The sequence below is a fragment of the Jaculus jaculus genome, chromosome 14, assembly GCF_020740685.1.
Source record: "Jaculus jaculus isolate mJacJac1 chromosome 14, mJacJac1.mat.Y.cur, whole genome shotgun sequence".
Taxonomy (NCBI): Eukaryota; Metazoa; Chordata; class Mammalia; order Rodentia; family Dipodidae; genus Jaculus; species Jaculus jaculus.
In genome coordinates this window covers 31,601,302-31,627,177 of record NC_059115.1, presented here as the reverse complement: position 1 = coordinate 31,627,177, position 25,876 = coordinate 31,601,302, and positions in this window count along the sequence as shown.

Below are 25,876 nucleotides of genomic sequence, written 5' to 3'. Positions count from 1 at the left end.
CAGGAACTCGCTTTATTGTTACAGGCGGTTGCCTATATAATGTTGAGAATGAAGGCGGGGATTCTAGGATGGGGGGAGAGGTAAGGGCCAACAGTAAAACTGTGACTATTGAAATGATAATTCCAACTCCTGCGCGGAAGTAGTGGGCAAGAAGCCATTAGGCATCTTGCTGAGTCCTAGCTGGCCAGAGACAGGTCACCAAATTTAGGTAGGCTCAGGAAGTTCCACTAGGCCTCACATCTGGGCCTCTCAAGGCCCAACACACCTGGAGTCCCTTTACAGCAGCTGGAGACCCTGGTGTGCCCATTTTGTCTGTCTCTCTCTTCTATCTTTGCTTGCAAATAAACAAAATAAAAGATTTGCACTGTATGTGTCTGAATTAAATGATCTGGCCTCCTATGGTAATCGTCATGAGGTGCCTAACTGTGCTGCTAGTAAGTCACTGCTCAGTCTTTGACGTGGTGAAAATGCCACGTGGGAATTCTTGGTGATAATAATCACCGTGGTAACAACTTTCAAATGTTCTTTGCAATATTCCTTATATGTATTTGGTTTCCATTCCTGCAATGGAAAGCTGTAATAGTGGCTTCATATCTTCAACTGCCCCATACATATGCAACCAAATAAAGGCATACTCTAATGTCCAAATTTTTATGAGTGTATTTGTCACTATTTTAGTATTTTTTTAGTTGTAAATGCTGTAAGTAATGCCAGGCTCTCTCAATCATGGTTAATTTGTACATATTTTCACTACCACAAAGATTTACAGAAGCTTGGAAAGTTATCTTCTCTTCATACTTCAGGGTACACCATTGTGCCCTTGGTGCTAAAGAGGTGCTGACACTTTGGCTTAATTGTTTTCATTATTGCAGTGCTGGGAATCACACCCATGGCCGTGCGCATGCTAGGAAGTGCAGTACCACTGTACTACACCTGCAGTCCTGATATTTTTTAATTTCTTGATTTATTTTATTCTGTTCTTTGAGATCAGTCTGTTACAGTGTAGCCCAGGCTGGCCTGGAACTCAAGGCAATACTCTTGCTTCAGTCTTCCAAGTGCTAGGACTACAGATGTGAGCCACCATACTTGACCTTTGATTTTATGTGTAGTCAGTTGGTGGTTAAATTTAAAATAATTTTTCCCACAGATCTGGGGATGAAATCTAAGGCCTTACACATAATAAGCAGGTGTTCAGCCAGTGAGTTATGTCCACTAAAGAGTACTAATGTATGCCACATGTATGTTGTATTTTCTTTAAGAAGTAGAGGTAAAGCCAGGCGTGGGTGGTGATGCACACCTTTAATCCCAGCACTTAGGAGGCAGAGGATCGCTGTGAGTTCGAGGTCATCCTGAGACTACATAGTGAATTCCAGGTCAGCTTGAACTAGAGTGAGACTCTACCTTGAAAAACAAACAAAAATGAAGAGGAGGAGGAGGAGGAGGAGGAAGAGGAAGAGGAACAGGAGAGTCTGGAGAAAAGTCTCACTGGTTAAGGTGCTACAAAGCCTAAGGACCTGAATTCAGTTTTCCAGTACCCACATAAAGCCAGATACACAAAGTGGTGCATGCATATGGAGTCCGTTTGTAGGAGTTGAAGGCCCTAGTGTGCCTCTTCTCTCTCTTCTATATCTCTGTGCTTGCAAGTAAGTACAAATATTTTAAAAAAAGAAGTAGAGGTGAGCGAGGATTGATGGCACATGCTTGTATACTCAGCTCTGGGGAGGCAAAGAAGGATTAGGAGTTTAAGGCCATCCTTAGCTACATAGTGATGTCTGGGCCAGCATGAGCTACATGGAGCATACTTTCCTTCCTTCCTTCCTTCCTTCCTTCCTTCCTTCCTTCCTTCCTTCCTTCCTTCCTTCTTTTCTTCCTTCTTTTCTTCCCTTCCTTCCCTCCTTCCCTGCTTGCCTCCCTCCCCCCTTCCCTCCCTTTTGGTTTTTCCAGGTAGGGTTTCACTCTAGTCCAGGCTGACCTGACATTTACTATGTAGTCTCAGGGTGTCCTTGAACTCATTGTGATCCTCCTGCCTCTGCCTCCTGAGAGCTAGGATTAAAAGTGTGTGCCAACATGTCCGGTGAAACACTATTTTAATAAGCAGTAGAAGTGAGGAATGAGAATATAAAATTGGGGGTGGGGAGATGGCTCAGTGGTTTAAGGTTCTTGGTGCAAAGTGTGCTGTCCAAGGTTCAGCTCTCCAGGGCCCCTGTGAAACCAGACGCACACAGTGGCACAAGTCTGGAGAATGCAGAATTTAAGAATAAGAGTTACTGTTTTTTTTAATCCTTGGTATAAATGGTAATTGTTAATTCTGCACTAAAGCTACTCTTCTAGAGCTTTCCCCTTTATGTTACTTGTAATTTTTAAAAACACTTTATTTATTTTTTATTTGACAGAGAAAGAGGGAGAAAGAGGAAAGGAGAGAGAGATAATGGGCCTCCAGCCACTGCAAACGAACTGCAGATGCATGTGTCCCCTTGTGCATCTGGCTAACATGGGTCCTCAGGAATCGAACCTGGGCCCTTAACCTTAACCGCTAAGCAATCCCTTTACCCCCTCCTCTTTTTTTGGACTTTTATGATTTTTATTAAATCTAAGAAAAAAATCATAAATAGTTTTTTTTATTAAGGTAGGATTGTTGGGTTCAATAACTTTGGTATTCATGTTTTTTTTTATTTTTAATTTTTTAAAATTATTTTTCTATTCTGCAAGTACAGGCAGTTTGGTACCATAATTAGGCTCATCTGTGACCTACCCCCTCCCCATTGGCCCCTCCTTGCTGAGGTATATGGGTCGTGCATTAGTTAGCCCACAGTTATTGCTACGATAAATGTCTCTGTATATCATGACCCAACATGTAGCTCTGACATTCTTTCCACCCCCTCTTCCGCAAAATTTCCCTGAGCCATGTTGGGTTCATTGTGGTCTGCTTCAGTGATGAGGTGTTGGGGGCTTCTGGGTCTCTGGCTCTCTGATTTGGTAGGAGTTGATTTTTCTTTATGTTGGGCTCTCCTTCCCCCTTGTGCTGGTATCCAGTTCATCAGGAAAACAACACCCTTACTTGTTTCGCCAATTGTCCTTAGTTTCAGCCAGGGTCCTTTTGAGGTATGATGGGGTGGCTCTCTCCTTAGGATCTGCATCTATCTGAACAAGAGAAGTAGATTCTCCAACGGAGCGTAAGTTAACACCAGGACAAATGAGATAGCCCTTACTTTTATTGTAGAGAGTTTAATAGGTGTAGGCCCTCTTGTAGCCCATGATTGATGGTAGCTTGATATTGGAGAGTGGGCTTATGTTTGGATGTTTCCCAGCTCCAGCTATGGGTCTCGTACCACTGAGGGGATCAGTTAGCCGAGTCAAGAGCAGCTGATTCCCCACCATGGCTGTGTTCCACTACTGCACTTGTGTGGGCATCACAACAGGTTATTTGATGCTAAGTAGGTTGGACCATGAGTTGCTTGGACAGATATTGGTCGTTTCCCCCAGTCGCCCATGTAGCCCCTTCTGGCACTAGACACGCTGATTGTTGGGGGACCGACTCTCTCCTGGCTTCCAGCCATGCCACTCCATTTTACGTGTCAGCTGCCTATGGTGTCTTCAGCAATAGGGTCTTACCACTAACCTTTGGTGGGTCATCAAGTAGTCTGACAGAAATCTGTCATTCTTTTAGAAAACCTTGTATGTTTCTCTGATCAAAAGCTCATTGTGGGTGATAGCCCCATGCTGGTACTGGGAGTTACAGGTCAGTGCCCCTTAAGAAAATGAGGAAAAAAGGTAACTAATATATAGGAGTTAGAGAGGAGAGAGAGAGAGAGGGAGAGTGAGGGAGGGAAAATGTAGAGGATTTATGTTAGACTTGATCCTACCCTCTCCAGTGTCTTGTGGTTCAGGTGTTTTCTATAAGGGCCTGGTGAAGGTTCAGCCATTTGGTCTGCCTTTTAGGAAGTAGAATTTTATGGTACCATTGCCATTTGGGTCTAGATTAGTGTTTCCCACCCCTTCAATGCCTTTCTCTCCCTCCCCATCCCTCCTAGTGTCTAGTCCATGAGATGCTTCCTTGGTATGTAAGGTATCTTGGGTAGATTCAGGTTAGGTGCTATAGATGAGTGAGACTATGTGGCAATTTTTTTTTTCCTGTGATTGGCTAATTTCACTGAGAATGATCTGTTCCAGGTTCAAACATTTTTCCTCAAATTTCTTTGTGTTATTTTTTTCTTACTGCCTCATAGAATTCTATTGTGTAGATATACCACATCTTAGTTATCCATTCTTGTAGTGATGGACATCTGGGTTGATTCCAGCTTTTAGCTATTACGAATTGAGCTGCTACAAACATGGTTGAGCAAATCTCTTTGACCTGTGGTTTGAAGGTTTTAGGGTAGATGCCCAGTAAGGGAATAACTGGGTCTGTTGGTATTTCTACAGTCAGCTTTTTCAGGAGTCTCCATATTGCTTTCCAAAGGGGTTGCACCATCCTGCATTCCTACCAACAGTGAATGAGTGTCCCTGCTTCTCTACATCCTCACTAGCATTTATTTTCGTTTGACTTTTTTGATGTTTGCTATCCTTATTGGGCTAAGGTGGAATCTCATAGTTGTTTTAATTTGTATTTCTCTGATGATTAGGGATGATGAACATTTTCTTAAGTGTGTGTTTGCCATTTGTATTTCTTTCTCTGTGAACTGCCTGTTCATCTCTTTGCCCCATTTTGTGAGTGGGGTGTTTGACTTCTTACTGTTTAGATTTTTGAGTTCTTTGTAGATTCTGGAGATTAGGCCTCTATCAGTTGGATAACCCGCAAATATTTTCTCCCATTCTGTGGGTAATCTATTGGCTTTGCTTATTGTATGCTTGTCTGTAAAGAAACTCTTCAGCTTCATCTGATTCCATTGGTTGAGTGACTGTTTAAGATCATGAGCTACTGGGGTTTTGTTCAGGAAGTCTTTTTCCATTCCTATATTATGGAAAGTACTTCCTAAATTTTCTTCCAGTAGTATTCGAGTTTCTGGTCTTATATTGAGGTCTTTGATCCATTTGGACATGAGTGTAATGAATGGTGAAATGTGTGGATCAAGTTTCAGTTTCCTGCATGTTGTTGTCCAGTTTGTCCAGCAGCATTTGTTGAAAATGCTGTCTTTTTCCAGCCTATCTTGTTCAGGCCTTTATCGAGTATCAAGTAGCTATAGTTGCTTGACCCAAATTCCGGGTCCTCAAGTCTATTCCATTGGTCTATACTCCTGTTTTTATACCAGTACCATGCTGTTTTTATTACTATGGCTTTGTAATATAGCTTTACATCAGGTATGGTGATGCCATCAGAGGTATTTCTTTTGCTGAGGATGTGTTTGGATATGCGAGGCCGTCTGCCTTGTCATATGAAATTTGAGATCATTTTTTCTATCTCTGTGAAGAACACTGTAGGAATTTTAATTGGAATTGCATTAAATCTGTATATTGCCTTTGGTAGGATTGTCATTTTCACAATGTTCATTCTGCCTATCCAGGAGCACGGGAGGTCTTTCCATTTTCTCAAGTCCTCCTCAATTTCTTTTTTGAGTGTTTTCATGTTTTCGTTGTATAGATCTTTCACTTCCTTGGTTAACATTATTCCAAGTTATTTTATATTTTTTGTTGCTATTGAAAATGGGACTATGTCCCTTATTTCTTTCTCTGTATCTTTGTCATTTGAATATAGAAATGCTACTGATTTTTGTGCATTGATTTTGTATCCTGCTACTTTGCTATAGGAGTTAATCACCTTCAGGAGTTTTGGGATGGAGTCTTGGGTCTCTTACATATACAATCATGTCATCAGCAAATAGAGCTAACTTAACTTCTTCCTTCCAAATTGTATCCCTTTTATTTCCTTCTCCTGTCTTACTGCTTGAGCTAGGACTTCCAGTACTATATTGAAAAGCAGAGGTGAGAGAGGACAACCCTGTCTTGTTCCTGATCTTAATGGGAATTCCTCCAGTCTCTCTCCATTAAGTATTATTTGGGCCTTCGTGGCTTTTTATATTGCCTTTATTATGTTAAGATATGTACCAACTATGCCCATTCTCTCCAATGTTTTGATCATGAAGTGATGTTGTATCTTGTCAAAGGCCTTTTCTGCATCTATTGAAATGATCATGTGGTTTTTATGTTTAACCTTGTTTATGTGTGGTGTATTACATTGACCGATTTCCATATGTTGAACCACCCTTGTGTTCCTGGGATGAATCCCACTTGGTCAAGGTGGATGATGCTTCTGATGTGTTGTTGGATTTGGTTTGTGAGGATTTTATTCAGGATCTTTGCATCTAAGTTCATTAGGGAAATAGGCCGGTAGTTTTCTCTGCCTGGTTTTGGAATTAGGGTGATACTGGCTTCATAAAAGGAGTTGGGTATCTTTCCCTGTTCTTCAGTTGTGTGGCACAGTTTAAGGAAGATTGGTTTGAGTTCTTCCATGAAGGTTTGATAGAATTCAGCTGAAAAACCATTTGGTCCTGGACTCTTCTTTTTGGGAGGTTTTTTTTTGTTTTGTTTTGTTTTTTTTTAATTACTTTTTCAATCACCATGAGTGTGATGGGTTCATTGAGGTGATTAATCTGCTCTGAGTTTAGCTTTCATAGGTGGTATGCATCCAGGAATTTATCCATCTCCTCCACATTATCCAGTTTTGTAGAGTAGAGGTTTTTGAAATAAGTCCTGATGATTCTCCCAATTTCAATTATGTCTGTTGTGATCTCTCTTTTTTCATTTTGTAGTTTGTTAATTTGAAGCCTCTCCATTTTTTGCTTGATCAAATTGGCCAGGGGTTCGTCAATCTTGTTTATTTTTTCAAAAAACCAGCTCTTTGTTTTGTCAATTGTCTTAATTGTTTCCTTGGTTTCCAATTCATTAATTTCTGCTCTGATTTTAATTATTTCCTTCCTTCTGGAGCTCTTTGGGTTGGACTTTTCTTGTTTTTCCAGTGCCTTTAGGTGGATGGTTAGGTTATTGATTTGGGATTTTTCTGTCTTTTTTATGAAGGCATTGAGTTCTGTGAATTTTCCCCTGAGGACCACCTTCATTGTGTCCCATAAGTTTTGGTATGATGTGTTCTGATTGTCATTCAATTCCAGGAATTTTGCAATTTCATTTTTTATCTCATCCACTATCCATTTATTGTTTAAGAGTGTGCTGTTCAGTTTCCAGGTGCTGTTGGGATTTTTGGTGGGTCTTTTGTTGTTGATTTCTAGCAATATAGCATTGTGATCTGATACCATGCAGGGAATTATGTCAATTGTCCTAAGTATGTGGAGGCAGTCTTTGTGACCCAGTATATGGTCTATTTTTAGAGAATGTTCCATGGGCTGCTGAGAAGAATGTGTAGTCTGTGGATTTGGGGTGGAAAGTTCTGTAGATGTCTGTTAGGTCTAACTCATCTATAGTTTTTTTGAGCTCTCTTACTTCCCTGTTGAGTTTCTGTTTGGATGATCTGCCTATTACTGATTATGGTGCACTGAAGTCCCCAGCTATGATGGTGTTGGTGGTTATTTCTGTTTTATTGTCAAGGAGGTTTTTTTTTTAATGAGGTGTCCCTGTGTTTGGTGCATACAGATTTATGATTGTAATATCCTCTTGATGGATCGTTCCCTTGATAAGTAGGAAGTGGCCTTCTTTGTCTTTTTTGATTATTTGTGGTTTGAAGTCTATTTTATCTGATATTAATATAGCTACACCTGCTTGTTTCTTATTCCCATTTGCTTGGAATACTGTTTTCCACCCTTTCACCCTCAGAAGATGTCTGTCTTTAGTGGTGAGGTGGGTTTCTTGAAGGCAACAGATTGAGGGGTCTAATTTTTTGATCCATCCTGTTAGCTTGTGTCTCTTGATGGTTGAATTAAGGCCATTAATATTTAGGGTAATGACTGTGAGATTTGATTTGATCCCTGCCATATTGTGATGGTAGATGTGTGTTAGTGTTTTCATGGGCTGTGATGTTCTTTGTGTCTACTCTGAGTTTGGTTGTTGCGATATGCTTCTTGTAGGCATTTGAGTTTGGTTATTTGTTTCTTCTTTGTGGAGAATTTCCTGAAATACTCTCTGTAGGTTTGGTTTTGTGTTCATATAATTGTAAAGCTGAGTTTTGTCATGGAAAGTTTTTCTTTCACCATCTATTATGAGGGATACTTTTGCCGGGTAGAGTAATTTGGGTTGGAAGCCATAGGTTCTTAGACTTTGGAGTGTTTCATTCCAGGCCCTTCTAGATTTCAGGGTTTCCATTGAGAAGTCTGAAGTAATTCTGATGGGGTTACCTTTGAAAGTGGTGTGCTGTTTTTCCCTAGCTGCTTTTTAGGATTTCCTCTTTGGTGGCAATGTTTAGAGTCTTAATGATAATATGTCTTGGGGAGTTTCTCCTTTGGTCCAGTCTGTTTGGAGTTCTGTTGGCTTCTTGTATCTTGATGGGCCTTTCTTTTAAGAGACTGGGGAAGTTTTCTTCAATTATTTTGTTAAATAAGTTCTCCATGCCTTTGGTCTTAAATTCTTCTCCTTCTGGTAGTCCATTGATTCTGATATTAGGATGTTTAAGTGTATCCCACAATTCTCTCATGTTCTGTTCACAGGAACTTTTAACTTACTGAAGTCTTTGAACTCTTGAACTGTTTCTTCCATCTTGTCTTCAAGATCAGAGTTTCTATCCTCCACTTTGCTGACTCTATTCTTGAGAGCCTCTAGAGAGTTTTAGACTTGTTCAATTAAGTTTGCATTTTCTACTACTTTTCTATGTATCATTTCCATTGCTCTGTCAATCTCCCTTTTCACATCATTTTCTGATTTTCTTGATGATTCTTGGAATTCATCCTTGCATTTCTTTATGTCTTCATTTAGCACGGCCAGCTGATTTTTAAGGTCCTCTTTTTTTTTCACTGACCCCCAAATCTCTTAAGGCTCTTTGAACTCCTTCCAATCTATTATCAATTTATTCTAGCTTAGCGATGGTAGCATCCACATGATTATTGGTCCTTTGTTGCTTTCCTGCAAGTTCTACCAGTAGATTGGTCAGGGTTGCATTGTTCATAGATTTAATTTGATGTTCTGATCCTAATGACTCTTCTATGTTTTGGTTAGATTTTTTTTTCTCTTCACTATTTTTATTAACATTTTCCATGATTATAAAAAATATCTCATGGTAATACTCTCCCCCCCCCCCGGGAGGATGGCACCACTACAGGGCGTGGGATGGGGTGCGGGACAGGGCACTGAATGGGGCATGGGATGGGGGGTGGGACGAGGCTTTGTGATGGGGCGCAGGTTGGCTGCATGACAGGGCACCATGACAGGGCATGGCAGCGGGTCACCCAGCTATTTGGTGGAATGTGTGTTCTACCTGCCCATGAGGGGATCCGTGATTCCCTGTTTCCCCCACCTCTGAGCCCTTCCACTGACAAGAAGATCCAGAAAAACCTTAATGTCTTACCTGTCTTTTCCCAGGATTTGCAGTGCAGCTAGGTGGTTGCCATCTTGCCAACCCCTCCTCTTTTGAGATAGGATCTCACTCTGTAGCCTAGGCTATCATGAACCCACTGTGGCCTTGAACTCATAGTGATCTACTTGCCTCAGTCTCCAGAGAACTGATGTTAATGTGAGCTACTTTATTTGCTTTGTATTTTATTTTATTTTTATCTTTATTTGATGTTATTAGTGATAGGGTCTTGCTTTGTACTTGACCTTCAACTTCCTGTATATCCCTGTCTGGCCTTGGACTCCTGATTCTTCTGCTTCAGTCTCTGAGCTCCATGTCAGGCTACATAATTTAACAAACTGTAGAAATGATCCCTGAAAGCATAGTCTTTAGGCTTCATAATTTAAGATCATGGCATTGAAGACAATGATACTGTGGTATTTATTCCATGTTATAAATTTAGTGAACTATTCTACATTGTCTTGTTGCTGTTTCCTTTTTTATTTTAAGTAGGGCAGGATGTCCTGGAATGGGAATATAGAAAACCAAGAACATAATGAAAGCGTGTATTGATTTGAAATGAAATAAACTTGAAGATTCCTTTACCTAGGAGCAGTTCATAGGATAGGATGGCTCATTTTTGTGATGTCTGTCATGATTGTGTATATTGAATCAGATGATTATTTAGTAAATTTCCTAAATCAGAAATACTGAGCCGGGTGTGGTGGTGCACACTTTTATTCCCAGCACTTGGGAGGCAGAAGTAGTAGAAGTGGTGCATGAATTCAAGGCTACCCTGAGATTACATAATGAATTCCAGGTCAGCCTGTGCAGTAGTGTCTCATTGTATCCCAGGCTGAGTTGGAATTCACCATATAGTCTCAGCGATCCTCTGACCTCTGCCTCTGGAGGGCTGGGATTAAAAGTGTGAGCCACTACGCCTGGCTCGAATGAAGCTGTTCTAAACATGTATGTAAGGCACAGTGCAGCCTTCCTGGCTGTGGGGGGTTTGAATAAAATGTCCCACTTAGGCTAATGTGTTTTGAATACTTGGTCCTCCCCTGGTGGCGATTAGGAAAAGTTGTAGTATCTTGGGAGGTAGAGCCTTGCTGGAGGAGGTGTGTCGCTGGGGTGGGCCTCGTGATTAATTACTCCAGCCCAGTGGGTGTTCACTTGCACCACTTTCTTCCTGCTGATGTGGAGATGTGTCTCGGGCTTCTTCCTCAGGCCTGTCATGCTTTCTCCCCTGGAAGCTATGTGCTGAAATGAACCTTTTCCTTCCATCAGCTACAGTTGTTTGGATGTTTTGTCCCAGCCATGAGAAGGTGACTGTGACACCAGCCTAAGGTCACGAGACTGACCCTTTGAGGCTATTTTAAACAGTGAAATGACCAACAAAAATCTAAAAGACATGGTACAAATCAGATCAGGAAAAGGAACTTGGTTTAGACAGGTGAGCTGCTGCAAGGTGACTGAACATCCCCCTTTAACCTCAGCTGGGAACACGTACCTATCAGGTGATGGAAATTTCCACCACTTTGCACATGCCTATTCCCTCAAAAGTGTTGCGGTGTTGGCTTTGGGCCACATTTCAGCAAATATTCCAAATCACAAATATGGAGTTCATGAATAACGAGGACTGCCTGCACTCTGTATAAATGTGTGTGTGTGCAGTGTGATCGTGTAAATGTATATATCAGTGGCTCCCTCAGGGTTGGTAGGGATAGGGAGGACTTATAATTCTGTTCTCAACACTGCCTTGTACTTTTAGATATTTAAAAAATATTTTATTCATTTATTTGAGTTATAGAAAGAGAGAGAATTAGCATACTAGGGTCTCTAGCCACTGCAGACATGCTCCAGATGCATGTACCACCTTGGGCATCTGGCTTACATGGGGCAATGGGGAATTAAACCTAGTTCCTTAGGCTTCACAGGCAAGTGCATTAACCCATGAGCCATCTCTCCAGCCCCTATTTTTAAAGAGTGAGAGAGAGAGGACCAAGTATTCAAAACACATGAGCCTAAGTGGGACATTTTATTGAAAACCACACAGCCAGGAAGGCTGCACTGTGCCTTACATTCATATGTTAGAAAAGCTTCATTGGAGCCAGGCATAGTGGCACACACCTTTAATCCCAGCCCTCCAGAGGCAGAGGGGAGAGGATCACTGTGAGTTCAAGGCCAGCTTGAGACTACATGGTGAATTCCAGCTCAGCCTGGGCTACAGCGAGACCCTACTGCGAAAAACAAAAAAAAGAAAGGCTTCATTCAGGCTGCCTCTGAGTGAAAATATGAATGAATTCTTGATCTATATTAATAAAGTGCCTTTATGTGTTGAGTTAGGATAAAAATGCATGGTTTCAGCTTCCTCATCTGCATAACGAGAATGACAGTGCTTTCCTCATGCATCTCTTGTGACAGTGAAGCAAGATGAGTCCGGTTCAGCACATTAGCTGTCATCTGTCTCTGTGCACAAATGTGACTTGCACCCCGTGACATCCTTTGAAAATGCCTGATCACGGATCTTCCCTGCCCCAACTCTGTTACTCCTCTCATGTTCCTGTTCTGACTCAACTTCATTGCTACCACCATTTAGAAATCAGGTTTTAGGCTGGAGAGGGATGGCTTAGTGGTTAATGCATTTGCCTGCAAAGCCAAAGGACCCTGGTTTGATTCCCCAGGACCCAAGTTAGCCAGATGCACAAGGGGACAAATGTGTCGAGTTCATTTGCAGTGGCTGGAGGCTCTGGTGCACCAATTCTCTCTCTCTCTCTCCCCCTCTTTTTCTGTCAAGTAAATAAATAAAAATAAACTATTAGGCAAGACCAACAGACTGGCCTTTAAAAAAAATCAGGTTTTAGCTGGGTGTGGTGGTGCATGCCTTTAATCAAGCACTCAGGAACCAGAGGTAGGAGGATCACCATGAGTTCAAGGCCAGCCTTAGACTACAATGTGAATACCAGGTCAGCCTGCACTACAGTGAGGCCCAACCTTGAAAAGCAAACCAACAAAACAAAATAAAATCAGATTTTGTGGGGCTAGAGAGATGACTTAGTGGTTCACTTGCCTGTGAAGCCTGAGGACCCAGGTTTGATTCCCCAGTATCCACATAAGCCAGATGCACAAGATAATGCATGAATTTGGAGTTTGTTTGCAGGGGATAGAGGCCCCAGTGCACTCATTCTCTATCTCTTTTGCTTTCTTAAAAAAAAAAAAAAAATATATATATATATATATATATATATATATATATATATATATATATATGTTTTTTAAGTAAAAACATCAGGTTTTGGATTAGAGAGATTTCTCTGTGGTTAATGGCTCTTGCTTTCAAAGCCTGATGGTGGAGGTCCAATTGCTCAGTACCCCCATAAAGCCAGCAGCACAACGTGATACATGTGGCCATAATTTGTGTGCAGTGGCAAGAGATCCTGGTGTGCCCATTCATTCATTCATTCATTCATTCTCTTCTCTCTTACTCCTCAAATAAATAAAAATATTTTTCTTCTTCTTTTTCTGGTTTTTCAAGGTAGAGTCTCACTCTAGTCCAGGCTGATCTGGAGTTCACTCTGTATTCTCAGGGTGGCCTTGAACTCATGGTGATTCTCCTACCTCTGCCTCCCAAGTGCTGGGATTAATGGTGTGTGCCACCATGGCTGGCTCTCAAATAAATGAATTTTATTTATAAAGAAAAACCACTAACAAGCAGGATTTCTTCCAAGCTTGGCCTAACACAATAAAACTGCCAAAGGACTGGAGAAAGCTTAATGGTCAAGATGCTTGTTTTCACGCCTAACTGCCCAGTTTCAAATACCCAGTACCAAAGTGGCGCGTGCATCTGTGCATCTGGAATTCACTTGCAGTGGCTGGAGGTCTTGGTGTACCCATTCTTTCTGTCTGTGTCTCTCCTATCCACTCTCTGCTTGCAAGTAAATAAAATAAAAGTAGTTTTAATATCTTTATTTATTTGATGTGGGGAAAGGCAGGGAGGAAGGAAGGAGGGAGAGAATGGGCATGCCAGGGCCTCCAGATGCTGCAAATGAACTCCAGACACACGGACACCTTGTAAATCTGGCTTACTGGGTACTGGGGAATTGAACCCCAATTCTATGGCTTTGCCAGCAAGCACCTTAACCACCAAGCCATCTGTCCATCCCAAAACAAAAGTATTTTTTTAAAAAGGTTGTCCAAAGGCAGAGCTTTGGGTAGCTTTAAAGAGTCCCAGATGGGTGACCAGATGGGTGGCCAGATGGGAGAGGTTGGGGCAGCTCAACTCAGCTATCCTCAAGGACCAGACAGGTTAGGCCAGCCCACATGAGGATACAACTCCTTAACACTGAATGATTTTGTGATTCCATGTCCTGTCTGGCACATAGCATTGGTGTGGGTGTGGGGAGGGTGAGGATTGGTGGCAGAGGGGCTTAGCTAGTGTGGCATAATGGAAAAAATAAAAGTTTCTATCAAGAAATGTGGGCCCAGCCACCCACCAGCTGTGTGGCCTAGGGCTCACTCCTTGACCCCTCTGTACCTGAGTGTCCTCATCAGTGACATGGGTGACAAAAATAAGAAGAGCTGGCATTTCTGAAGCCCTGATCATATGCACAGTCCTCCTAAATATATAGAAATAGTGACTCTTGTAATCCTCACAGTTTATTAAATTACACAGATGAAGAAACCCAGGCTCAGAAAGCTCAGCCATTTGCCTGAGTCACATACTAGAGAGCGTCAGAAGTCAGGCTGGGGGTTCGGCGGAGACACCAAAGTCCACGCTCTTCGCCACTCTGCAGTCTTGGTGGTCATGTCCAGAAGAGGCGAACTACAGAGACAGAAAGCACTGTGTTATTATTGCAGACCCCAGTAGTCATGCTTGCTACTGAGTTGATACCGGGCCCTGTGCGTCTTGTTCATATGAGGTGCAGGGGTTGGAACTGACCTCTGGGCTTAGCATCGAGAACCAGGCATGAGGTCCTAAGCCTTTGTTATCAGCCGTGTGTCCTGGACAGTCACTTGGCCTCTATGAGCCTCTCTGCCAAGGAACAGAGAGTGGGGCAGAAGAAAGGCCAGGAGACCAAAAGTAGGAAGTCGGGTCAAGAAAATGTAGGCCATACAAGGTGTGGTGATTCATGTCTATAATCCCAGCATTCCGGAGGCTGAGGCAGGAGGATCAGAACAAGTTTCAGGCCAGCCTAGGCTACAGAGTGAAGTCCTGTCTTGAAAACTGAATGAATGAATGAGTCAGTGAATGAATGAGTGGGGAATGCAGAGCTAGGCTTGCACAGAGACCAGTAGAAAGGTGCAGGGGAAAGGCATGCTCCATGGGGCATGTCTGTGAGGAAACCAGGTCACTGATTTTGGACCAGCTCAATGATGGGACAAACTTCCCAAAGACATTCAACCTCCCATTACAGCTTTCCCCACACTGCAGTGTGAGTTTAGGGGTCCTATTCTCTCCCCTCCACTTCATCCACAGATCACATGACTCCCCGCCTGCAGCTGTCCTGGACAACTCTTCACACTCATTCTACTTCCTGATGTGACCCCTATGGGACTAGGGGCTTTTGTGCTATTCACTGAGTGCAAACACCTCCCAAGTCTAGCTGTTGGCTGGGTTAGTGCGAACCAAATATGACTCCTACCCCAGACCCATGCTATGCTGTTTGCATTGGACTGTGGGAGTCACTTGCCTTCCGCCATGGGCTGCAGCCTGGGAAACAGCTGGTGGAAAGTTCTCTCATCCCCCCTGGAGACTTCTGATGTGGCAGCTTGATATATCCCTGAGGTAGTTTGAATGCATGTCTCTCAGTAGATTCAGGAGTTTATTCAAGCTTGTAACTTGGCTGGAGGAGGTGTCACTGTGGGTGGATCCAGCACTAAGGCGTGTTTGGAGCAGATCTAGATTTCCAGCCTAAGGTAGGCAGAGAGCAGTCTGAGGGCTGCTGGGTTCCTGGAGGGCGCGTGCATATGGTGCTGCTGGTGGTATTTCTTTCTGCGTGGACTGTTAAAGAGGGCCAGCTTCTCCTGTTGTTATAGAACTTCCCCTGGATCTGTGAGGCTCAATAAATCCTTTTCCTCCCATAGCTGTGTCTGCTTTGGAGGTTCGTCCCAGCAGCACGAAGCTGACTGCGACAGCACCTCTCTCGCGGCTACCCACACCCCTCGGCCCCTCCTCCCCTGCGCATCACTGCTGCGGTTAGTGGAATGGAGTGGCGTAGTGGGGCTTCTGGTCACTGAGGAGACAGCTGTGCTTGAACTTTTTTTGAGACAAGGTCTTGCTAAGTAGCCTATGCTGGCCTTGAACCTTTGTTCCCCTTGCCTCAGTCTCTTGAGATGTTGGGACTGTAGGCCTCTGCCACCAGGTGAAGTTGTGACTGGGTTTTGCCAAGACTGCCCGTGTCCCTCCGCTGCAGTCAGACTGCCTCCAGTCACCCACAGGGAGCCCTTGAAGGACTACTTAAAAGGCTCTGCATGGCAAGTGTGACATTGCAGCAGCCTGTGGTCTCTGAACTTGTCCCAACAAAGCTCAAAAGCACAAAGCCAATGCTCAGTCCTAGTCCTGCCAACAGCAGCCGTGTGGATTGAAGGTCGTGTTTGTAGGGTGATAAAGAAAGCAAAATAAGGGCTGGAGAGATGGCTTAGTGGTTAAGGCATTTGCCTGCGAAGCCTAAGGACTTAGGTTTGATTCCCCAGTACCCATGTAGGCCAGATGCACCAGGTGGCGTGTGCATCAGGAGATTGTTTACAGTTGATGAAGGCCCTTATGTGCCCATTCTCTCTCTCTCTCTCTGTTTGGTTCTTTCTCTCTGCCTCTTTCTCAAATAAATAAATGAGTAAAATCTAAAAAAAAAGAAAGTAAAATAAGACTGGGTATGGGGGCTGGAAAGGCAGCTTAGTGGTTAAAACTTTCTAGCAAAGCCTGCTGGCCCCAATTCAGTTCCCAAACTGCCCACAAAAGCCAGATGTCAGATGTAGAAAAGTGGCATATGTGTCTGGTGATCATTTGCAGTGCACGTGTCACACAGACACACACACACACACACACATACACAATACAAAAGAGGCAAACTGAATATGGGTTAGAGGAAGACAGATGTTAATTACCGTCCACCTCGCACTGTCCTAGATGGTAGTCACTAGTCACATGAGACTCTTTACGTGGAAATTTTTGTTATTGAAATGATATACAAATCAAAATCTGTTTGTCAGTTGCAGCTGCTCATTGGCCTCTTGGCTACTACACTAGGCAGCACAGAGAGGAAACATTTCCATCTGTGTTAGTCAGCGTTCTCTCCCTGTGACAAAATATCAGGGAAATCAACTTAAAAGGAGAGAAGGGGGCTGGCGAGATGGCTTAGCAGTTAATGCACTTGCCTTCAGAGTCAAAGAACACAGGTTCAATTCCTCAGTACCCATGTAAAGGCCAGATGCACAAGTTGATGCATGTGTCTGGAGTTCGTTTGCAGTGGCTAGAAGGCCCTGGCATGTTCACTCACTCTCTTTCCCTCTCCCTCTTTCTCTCAAATAAATAAAATGTAAAGAAGAGTCCCAATTGGACATAATACCTGAAAGATCTGGAGAAGAGTGTCACCTGACAGGCATATTTAAAAGATTTCAGGAGGGAAGGTTTATTTTGTTGTGTAGTTTCAGGGGTTTATTGGCCCTGTAGTTTTGTCCTGTGACAGCCTGGGACACCGAGGTGGGAGCATTAATCATGGCAGTTGCTCATGATGGTCAATATGCCAAGAGAGAGGCAGAAAGGGGCAGGGTGTCAATGCCCCTCATCAAAGCATGACACTGCTCCCACTGTGACCTAACTTCTTCCCATTAATTCCCACCTCTTTAGGTCTCACCACCCCCCAGTAATACCACAGACTGTCAACCAAGCCTTTATAAACGGTTCTGGCACAGGACAATATGACTGACCTTGAAGGCATTGTGCCAAGTGGAGTTTAGCCAGTCACAAAAGGACAAATATTGTCTGGCTCCACTTCTGTGAGGTGCCAGGAATAATGAAATTCACAGAGAGAAAGACTGGTGGCACCAGGGAGGGGGTGAAGGGTTACTGAACAGGGCAGTTTTGGCTTTGGATGATGAGGAGGCTGTGGGCATGGATGGAGTGATGGTCACGCACATGTGGATGTGTGTACTGCTGCCCATCCTGATGCCTGAGTGTGGCTGAAAGGCATACTCCATGTCGTACGTGTTTCAAGTGATCTTTTCAGAAAGCCATGCAGCCTCCCAGGCTGCTAAAATTCTCTCCCTGATAAGTTCCAAAATGTCAGTATTTGCTCACATGGTTCTCTGTGCCCCTCATTTCACAGATGGACTCACAGGTTGGGCAGCTCTAGCTGGTAAAGAAAGCTTTAGGACTTCGCCTGAGCTGTCTGGTCCCAGGGGTCATAGCTACACTCGGACCACAGCACAGAAGGCAGCTCTGCGGACTCTCATGTGGGAAGACACTGAGGAAGACACTTGAACACCTGGGCCATCCTTACCTGGGCAAAACGAGTCAGAGAAAAGGCTGGGAGGAAAACTTCCTGCCACCAAGCACTGAGGACCAAGTGGAGTGCTGAAAATACAGGGCTGGGTGTGGACTCACTAGCCAATGCGGACATTCAGAAAGGGACTGAAAGAAAACTCAGAGAATGGAAGTGCTTGTGAGTGCGTGTGTGTGTGTGTGTGATCCAGCACACCTGTGGTCCCAGTGCCCCATGACAGTGGAAGTGGAGCCAGGAGAATCCCAAGCTCACTGGCCAGCTTCCTTTGCAGCAGTAAGAGACTGTCTCAAAGAAGGTGGAGCGCAGGCAGCTCCTCTGACCTCCACACTCGCACCGTATGCGCGCACACATGCACACAATTGGGCTGGAGAGATGGCTTAGCAGCTGAGGCGCTTGCCCATGAAGCCTCAGGACTCATGTTTGACTATCCAGATGTCATCACTTTTCCCTCTTATTATGAGGGTCTTTTGTAGGTAGAATCAGGCACGTGAGGTCATGGTTATCCAGGCCATTTTGTGTCTGGAAGAGTGCATTGTAAGGAGTCCTATTCTCCCTTTAGCTCATTCTTTCTGCCACCTATTCTGCAATTGACCCTGAGCCTTGGAAGGTGTGACAGAGATAATACAGTGGTGTCCCCTGTCATCAATTCTCTTCACTGTGGTGCCTTTTGAATCATCACAGAGGTCACTGCTGTCTGAAAAGAGAAGCTTCTCTGATGAAAAGTGAGAGTAGCATTATTATATGGGTATGAACATTAAGAGAAGTGCTTACTGAGCCGTTTGGTGAGCATAACATGTGCATTTAGCCAGACACAAGCAGGCGCTACATCCCTAGGGCTCATGACCTCCTTGTCATAGGGTTTTAGTATCAGGCATATATTCCCTCCCATCAAGCAGGCCTCCATTCCAATTAGAGAGCAGTTGTTTTTCTCCAAAACAGACATACCACTATTGCACTTGTTCGCTCATTTTGTCTAACTGGCCAAACTTAAGGCTTGCAATGTCAATTGTTGCTTATTTCTAATTATGTTTTCTCTCTCTCTTTCTCTCTCCATTGAGCTGCATGCAGCATAGCTTTTTCTAGCTTTCTGTTTGCTGATTTACATGGAGAAAGTTTTCAGCTCAGCTCCAACAAGATTTCTCAGTGACCTTGCTGCTCAAGCATGTGGAACCTTCAGAAATAGGGTCTTACCATCTCTTTTGGGTGAGAAACCAAGACCCTCATCAAAGACCTGTAATGTTCTGGAGGCATAAGGGACCTCCCTAGCCAACAACTCACTGGGAGATATCCCATCATTACTGGCACTGAAATTTTTCCAGTAACAATCTATGGCTTCTGGGTGCACCATTGCCCAAAAAACTAGATTACCATACAACCTCTTAGATTTTTATTAACCCTTCCCCACAATTCCATTACTCAGTCTCTTCTTCTGATCTCACTTAGACCACTCCAGCCCCAGGAATCTGTACATCTACTTACACATGTACAATACCATTCCCTTAAGTCTTCCCTGTACGCCCTCCCTTGTATTTCCTTTCTAGTTTACTGGCCTCTGCTACTGAGTTTTATTCCAACTCACATACAAGTCCAAATATTTGTAGCTAGAATCCACATATAAGAGAGAACATATGGCTTTTGGTTTTCTGGCTCTGGGTTACCTAACTAAGTATAATCCTTTCCACATCTTCCCACTTCCCTGAAAATTTCATAATTTCTTTCATCTTTACTGCTGAATAGAGCTCCATTATATAAATGTACCACATCTTCATTATCCACTTGTCAGTTGAGGGACATCTAGGTTGGTTCCATTTCCTAGCTACTGTGAATAGAGCAGCAATGAACATGGTTGAGCAAGTATGTCTGAGGTAGTGAGATGAGTCCTAGGAGTGTTAGAGCTGGGCCATATGGTAAATCTATCTTCAGCTGTCTCAGGAACCTCCACACTGATTTCCATAATGGCTGTACCAGTTTACATTCCTACCAACAGTGTAGAAGAGTTCCTCTTTTTCTGCATCCTTGCCAGCATTTATTGTCATTTGTTTTCTTGACGATAGCCAATTATTTTTATTTTTATTTGAGACAGAGAGAGAGAAGGAAAGAGAGAAGGGGTGAGGGAGGGAGAGGGAGAGAATGGACATGCCAGGGCGTTTATCCACTGAAAGCAAACTCCAGATGCATATGACACTTTGTGCATCCTGCTTACATGGGATCTGGATGGACCCTGGGTCTTTAGTTTTTGCAAGCAAGCATCGTAACTGCTAAGCCACCTCTCCAGCCCAATGACAGCCATTATGGCAGCAGTGATGAAATATAAAAGCAGTTTTCATTTGCATTTCCCTAATGGCTAAGAATATAGAACAATTTTTTAAAAAAATATTATATTAGAGTAGCACAGAGCCAAGGAAAGGCACCCACATGGCTAGAGATCCCATGTGGAGGGCCTGGAAAAAAATGTGGAAAGAAAAGAGAAAAGAAAGTTCAAGGAGGACTGAGGAGATGGCTTAGTGGCTAAGGTGTTTGCCTATGAAGCCTAAGGACCTAGGTTCAGTTCTCTAATACCCATGTAAGCCAGATGCACAAGGTGGCACATGCATCTGAAGTTCATTTGCAGTGGCTGGAAGCTCTGGAACACCCATCTCTCTCTCTTTCTTTCTCAAAAATAAGTGAGTAGAATTTTCTTTAAAAAAAAAAAAAAGAAAGAAAGTTCAAGGCACTCCTGACATGTGAGGAGCTGGAAGGAATAAAGGAGCCCATATGGAGAGTATGGGATAGGGGACCCTACCAGCTGGGCCTGGGCTGAGGGAAGTACCTACAGCTGGAAGTTTCTAAGTGGTCAGAGAGCCTCCCCTCCCTTTGCAAAGGTATTTATAGCCTTATAGTGATGTGATGTCTTCTGGCTCAGGTGAACTAGAGGGACAGCTGGTTGTTTAGGGCTAGGGGCTATCTCAGGAAGAGGCTAGCCCTGGCACCAATTTCGAGGAGCTGGACTTGACCAATGACAATGTTTAAATCCTATGAAAGACATCCCTCCCAGGAGGGGTCCTGGTTGGTTGTGGAAAAACAGGTCTTGGGAACTAGGCAAGAGATAAAAAGTCAGATCATTTTGATTTCTAGCAAGGGCAGACTTTCCTGCCTTTTTTACTTTCAGGGATCCAGTCACCCTAACTGTACTCCCCTCTCATGAGAAGACATTCCAACTGCTCTTAGAGGAAAAGGGGCAATGACAGATCGTGAACTATTTTCTGCTGAATGAGGCATGGAATTGTGGCAGTTAGAGAGTTTGTCCTAGAGAGGGGAACCATCCTAAAGGACCCCAAAAATGCATTGATGGAATGAAGGAGGATAGTCTTGGGAAAAATGTTGGGGAGAAAGAATAAAAGCAAGGAGTTCATGGGAAGTGAGCACACAGCAAACTGTTCACCTTTAGGGTTTTCTTTCCTGTGGACTTACAGGCCTTGGGGAGCATTTCAGAAGCCCAGGGAGAAGGAATTGGATTGTCTCAGGACCTTCTGAACATGAGCTGGCTGATACTTTCTTTCAGAACTGGTCATCAAGTGGCACAGTAGTGTCTGACATGGCCTGGATCTGTTTCTGTATGGCTTGTAAAACAGAGGAGATACACACAACATTTAGTTTTGATAATAGTGAATACACCATATTTTGTATCACAGCACCTTACCTAATATCATCCCTAAACGAGGATGTCTACTTTCTAGACTGGAGCCAGACTAGACCTGGAAACACTCATCAGACTGGCCAGTCCAGGTCCCACCCACACCTCAGGGAAACTGAGGCTAGTGGGAAGTTAGTGGAGCACTGACCTAAGGCTCAGGAGAGACACCGTTTGATGGTTCAGTGCATATGGGGGAGATTCCCCACATGTCACGGGAGAGGAGGAGGGGAGTAAGGCAGGGGCAGGGTCCAGTGGCTGTCCTTCCTCAGGTCTCACCCCCTCTCTGGGCCTTAGTTTCCCTCTGCTGCCTGGTGCCCTAGGCTGTCACCAGGCTGATGAGCAGAGGCTGCGGGCTCTTCTTTGAACATGGGGAGGGATTACTGTCCCTCCCAATTTCCCTAAACCCTTGCCTAAGCCCACCCTGCTTCACCACTTGCTCCCTTTGTTTGTTTGTTGTGGTAGGGTCTTATGTGGCCCATGCTGGCCTTTAACTCCTGATTCTGTGGCATGCTGGGATTTCCTATATGCACTGCTTGTCTCCCAAGCATATTTTTCATCCCCCAGAACTGGAATCTGGGCAGTGTACCTTTTCTCGTTTTCCTTTAGGGGCTTGAAAGCAAGTTCTAATAAAACATGTCTCCTGGGGGTGGTTACGTCTACAGCTTTTGGAATTTATCCTTAAGAACAAAAACTAAGGGCCATTTAGGTGGCAGGTGTTTCAGGCCTTGGGAAGTAGCAGCATTGCTGAGTGAAGTGTTGTGGCCTGATGGGGAGGGTGGCAAGAGAAGGCAAAAGGAGCCAGAGCTTGTCTGGTTTCAGAGACTGAGCCTGCAGGCCTTTGTGATCTTCCCTCCACTTTAATGCTGAGGACTTCTTTGAATAAAAGCGGTCATCTCTTTACAGAGGCAGTTTTGAAGCTGCTTTCCTTTCCTCTTTCTTTCTTTTTTATTAAGAATATGCTTTGTGGGGCTGGAGAGATGGCTTAGTGGTTAAGCACTTGCCTGTGAAGCCTAAGGACCCCGGTTCGAGGCTCGCTTCCTCAGGTCCCACGTTAGCCAGATGCACAAGGGGGCACACACGTGTGGAGTTCGTTTGCAGAGGCTGGAAGCCCTGGCGCGCCCATTCTCTCTCTCTCCCTCTATCTGTCTTTCTCTCTGTGTCTGTCGCTCTCAAATAAATAAATAAATAATTTTTTAAAAAAAGAATATGCTTTGTGAATGAAGAGCGAAAGGAAGGGTAGGACTGCTTCTAGTATTTTCTTCCAGACACACAATGGCCTGGATATCCATGACCTCACAATGCCTGACACTACCTACATAAGACTGTCATAATAGGAGGAAAAGATGGTGACATCAGAATGAAAGAGTGATTGAGAATTGGGAAGGGGTATGATGGAGAGTGGAGTTGCAAAAGGGAAAGTGGAGGGAGAGAATTACCATGGCTTACTGTCTATTATTATGGAAGTTGTCATTAAAAAAAGAAAAAAAGAATATGCCTTTATGGACACAAGTGTTGGTTCCATCATTTCCCTCCTCCCTGTCCCTAATCCACTGAAGACCCACCTCAGTGGGGTTGCTGGTATTCCCCGTGGGGTTGTGGGTTACACGATGGGAGATCAGAAGTCAGTCACTGTGGGGGAGATGCCTGTCTGTATGCCCTCACACCCTGGGGCTCTTACAATCTTTCTGCCCCGTCTCCCGCAAAATTCTCCAAGCTGTGGTAGGTATGATTTAAGTTTACTTCAACGTTGAGTTCCCAGAATCCTCTGGATTTCTGCTTTGGTGTGTGGTGAGTGTCCTCAGCATCTGTCCTCATCACCTGGTGCAGGCTGTCAAGCTTGCTATGGAAGCAGCGCTCTGGTTCATCTCACCGTGTCCTCTGTGGTTTTGCTGGGCCTTGGCTGAAGCGTGAACAGTGGTTTATCTCCTCTAGTCTTGCTACCTTTTGAGAAAAGAACAAGTTGTCCCATGGAGAATGAAGCGAGCATATTTAAATAGGATGAGCATTGTTAATTTAGAGAGGATTTGATGAATATAGCCCTTCTATTGGTTAAAGACTAGTGGGACAGTGTCATTGGAGACTATAATCTTGATCTCCATGGGATTCTCACCTGGTTCCCAGTTCCAGACATGGGTTTCTTTCCACTGAGCAGATCTCTTGGCCAATCCAAAAACCATTGGTTACCCACCAAGGCAGTGTGCCACCATTGCACAGGTGCATATGTCTTGTCAAATGGTTGCTTTTGAGTAGCTGTGACCCCTGCTTGTTCACTACGTTGTTGGGCAATTTCCCCCAGTCGCTCATGTAGTGCTTTCTAGCACTAAATAGGCTAACCATCTAGGGAGTGGCTCCCTTCTGAATTCCAGCCCAGTCACTCAGTGCTCTGTGTAGGTAGCATGTGTTATCTTCAGCAATAGGGTCTTACCTTTCACTTCAGGTGGCGAATCAAGTGCTGTGACAGAGGACGTTCTTGTTTAGGGGATCTTGTAGGTCTCTCTGATCAACAGCTTAATGTGCGTAGCAACCAGTTACTTATTCTGAGGCTTACAGGCCAGAGACACATTTTAAACTTAGGATTCATCCCCCCAACTTTTCAGGTCCCTTCTTCCTGATGATTCCAATATTCTCCTGTTAAAGGTTATGTCTTTTAGTCTTCTTTCAAAGAAAAATATTTGTATGGTGCCAGTTCACTTTGGGTTTAGTTTTCTGTTTATTTCCCCTGAACCTCTCACTCCCCTTCCCCCAACTCTTTCAACCCTATTGTCTGGAACTCAAATTGCCTGTCAGGTTTGGTAGCAAATCAAGCTGTTCCAGGTTAGGAACCAGAGATAAATGTGAATATGTGGCATTTGTCTTTCCTTGTTTGTGTGAGTTCACTGAGTATGATCTCTTTCCAGTCTGTCCACTTTCCTACAAATTTCATTTTATCAGTTTTTTCTTACTGCTGAGTAGAATTCCATGTGTAACACATCTTCATTATCCATTTGTCCAGTGATGGGCACCTGGGTTCATTCTAGTTGAGCAGCTATAAACATGACTGAGTAAACATCTCTGTAGTGAAGCACAGAGCCTTTAGGTAGATGCCCAGTAGAGGAATAACTGGGTCTGCACCAGGGTAAGGAAGATGGATGCTGAGGACACTCAATACTTACCAAAGCAGAAATCCAGAAACTCTTGAGAGCTTAACACTGAAGTAGATTCAGAATACACTCTCCATGGTTCAGAGAATTTTATGCAAGGGGGCGGGTGGCACATAGAATTTAAGATCCACAGGTCTTGAGGGTATACTCAGAGGCATGCCCCCCCCACCAGTCCAATGACTGACTTCTCTCAGTATGCATAACCCACAACCCCATGGGCAATGCCAGAAACCCTCTGAGGTGGACTCTCAGAGGACTAGGGACAGGGAGGAGGGAAATGATGGTACCAACGCATGAAACAAATCATATTCCCAATAAAAATAAATAAAAGGTAAAAGTGAATGTATGAAATTTACAAGTTCTTCCTTTTCATTGAAATGAAATTCTATGTTGGTTTTAGAGGTATTTCCCCTATAGAATAAATATTTATAACTCACATAAAATGAATTTTAACATTAGGAGTGTACATGGAGAAAGAGAAAAATGAGATGGGGAGAGAGAGGAAGAGAAAGGAGGCATATTTAATGGAACTACATTCAACAGTATTGGGCAAAATGTTCTTTCCAAGTTAGTTAAAATAGGGTGATTAAATCATTGCATGGAAAACTAAATTAATGAATATATTTTAATTAAAAATATTAAACAAGTTGGTATCTTCTTAGCAGCTCAATATGCTTGTCAAAAATAATACACAAGTTGGGCATGGTGGCACATGCCTTTAATCTCAGCACTCAGGAGGCAGAGGTGGGAGGATCAGTGTACATTCAAGGCTACCCTGAGACTACATAGTGAATTCCATGTCAGCCTGGGCTAGAGTGAGATCTTACCTTGAAAATCTCAATAATAATAATAATAGTAATAATAATAATAATAATAATAATAATAATAATGACACACAGGTCTGAAGAGATGGCTTAGCATTTAAGCGTACTTGCCTGCAAAGCCTAAGGACCCATGTTCAACTCCCTGGATCCCACATAAGCCAGATACACAAGGTAACGCATGTGCAAGGTTACACATGTGCACAAGGTGGTGTGTCTGAAGTGCAGTTACATTGGCTGCAGGCCCTGGCATGTCCATTTTCCCTCTCTCTCTCTCTTGATCTTGCTCTCATTCTTTCTCATAAAAAGGGCCA